Consider the following 2,098-nt stretch of genomic DNA (forward strand, 5'->3'; position numbering starts at 1 on the left):
TTGGGAACTCAAGAAGGAACACAGCCCTGCTGATACCTTGGTTTTAACCAGCGGAATGTATTTTGGGCTCCTGACCTCCAGATCTGTAGGAGAATAAATACGTATTGTTTTGAGGCAGTGAATTCATGATAAATTGTTGCAGCAGTGGGAGGAAATGAATGCATGCCTTCCCCACTCTGGGTGACTGTGGACACAAAGAAGCTCCAGGCAGTGAGTGGGGGCCAAGGCTGAGTGGAGACGGAGCAGGTCTTCTCAGGGCGGCCTGGGCTCTCCGTGTGTCCACTGGGGACAAGGCAAATTGGACATTCTGATCTCAGATTCCTGCCTCTCGGACCCCAGAAAGGAGTGAGGTGGGCAGGTGAGGGGGTGATAGGGACCGGTGGGGTCTGTGGAAAAGCCCAGAGCAGAGACTTTGGCCACAGGGGCAGCCCTGTGGTTCTGGAGGCTGGAAGTCCAAGGTCAAGGCACTGTGCTGCCAGGTGCAGAAGTGGGCCCAGCTTGGCCAGATCAGCGGCTCTGCTTAGAGCAGTCAGGACGATGGGTATTCATATGAAGTCTCTCAGTCCTTCCATGTTGCCAACCAATTAGAAAAGAATTAAGCTCGGAGCAAGCCAAACCAAACACATCTGCAGCCCAGCCTGGCCTCCGGACTGCGGCGTCGCTGCCTTCGGCTCGTTCACTTCAACTCCAGGCTTTGGTGTCAATCAGCCAGATTTGGGCTGGAATCCCGGCTCGGCCGCAGCCAGATCACCTCGGCAACTCGCCCGATCACTCTGAGCATCAGTTTCTTCACCTGGAAAAGAGATACGAATGCCAAGCTCACGGGCTGGGGGGAGGAGCAGGCAATGAATTTCATGTAAAGTGCCCACAGCAGGACCTGGCACGGAATAAGCTGGTTATTTCATGCTCCTTGTTCTTGGCATCACCACTGTCTCACTGTGTGAGAGGGAAGGTGTTTCTCCATCCCTCTGCGCCCCGTGCCGGTCCTTTCTGTAGAAAGGGCTTCTGTGTCAACCAGTGATGGGACTTAGGGCCTGAGCCCCGCAGTCTGCTGTCTCGGGGCGTGTTTGAAGGGCAGTGAGCGCAGAGCCTCGTGCAGGAACACAGCTAGGGAGCTTCCACAGAGAGCAAGTCCGCGTACCCTGCATCCCCATCACCACCTTACTCTGCCGGGGTCCCACCCTGTCCCTTTATAAAGCTGTATTTGCAAACCTCAGATCGCCAAGCCCCACACGCCAGACTTACAGCCACCACATCCCCGGCACCCCACCCCCCGCCAAAATTTAAAGAACTCGGTGTCCCGCAACATCCAAGTCCTGACACTACAATCGGTATCTTCTACTACCATTTGCATAAGGTTTGTCTTTAAATTGACTTGTTTTCTGTTTTTAAAAAGTTATATCTTTTTAATTATTTATTTTGAGGGGGTAATTAGGTTTACCTATTTATTTTTAATGGAGGTACTGGGGATTGAACCCAGGACCTCATGGGTGCCAGGCATGCACTCTACCACTGAGCTATACCCTCCCCTGACTCATTTTCTTATATATCTAGCTCCATCTTAGGAACATTAGATGTAAAACAGTGGCTCTCATGAGCTAATTCTTTTTTTTTTTTCCCCCCCCACAGGTTAAGAAAAAAGTGTCTCTGAAAAATTTAAAAGCTTATCAGGGTGAGGATGGGAAATCATCCCACCAGCTCTCGCGTTGGGTGGGATCCCCGCTTCCGGCTGGGCTGAGGCTAGAGGGCAGCGAGACCGCCCATCCTCGCTGCTTCTCCCCCGGACGTTTCTCCCCGCTTTAGTCCCTCTGCCCTGGGGATCTGCAGACGGTGAGGAGAGGAGTCAGGAGAAGCCGGGATTGCTCCTCCAGGCGTCTTTATCAACTCTTGATTTTTTAAAATGGATTTTCCTGCGCATTTGAGTAATTCATTCATGGCTTCTGCCTGGGAAAACGGTTCCTAGTCCTTTCATTGGAATCCAAGCTGTGAACTAAGCATGTGGCTCCTGCAGCTCCCTACTTCTCTAGGACCAAGTCCAAATTCAACACGGCATTCGAGGCTCTTTGAGGCCCTGACTTGCCAACACTTTCCCCTCCTG

General features: G+C 52.1%; 1 non-coding gene across 1 annotated transcript; it reads right to left on the reverse strand.

Annotated features, from left to right (window-relative positions):
- Nucleotides 1-1,455: 1,455 nt before the first annotated feature.
- Nucleotides 1,456-1,528, reverse strand: TRNAA-GGC (transfer RNA alanine (anticodon GGC)). The gene has a single exon. It is a non-coding gene; the product is annotated as a tRNA-Ala (tRNA).
- Nucleotides 1,529-2,098: the final 570 nt, after the last annotated feature.

Source organism: Camelus bactrianus, chromosome 22, assembly GCF_048773025.1.
Source record: "Camelus bactrianus isolate YW-2024 breed Bactrian camel chromosome 22, ASM4877302v1, whole genome shotgun sequence".
Classification (NCBI taxonomy): domain Eukaryota; kingdom Metazoa; phylum Chordata; class Mammalia; order Artiodactyla; family Camelidae; genus Camelus; species Camelus bactrianus.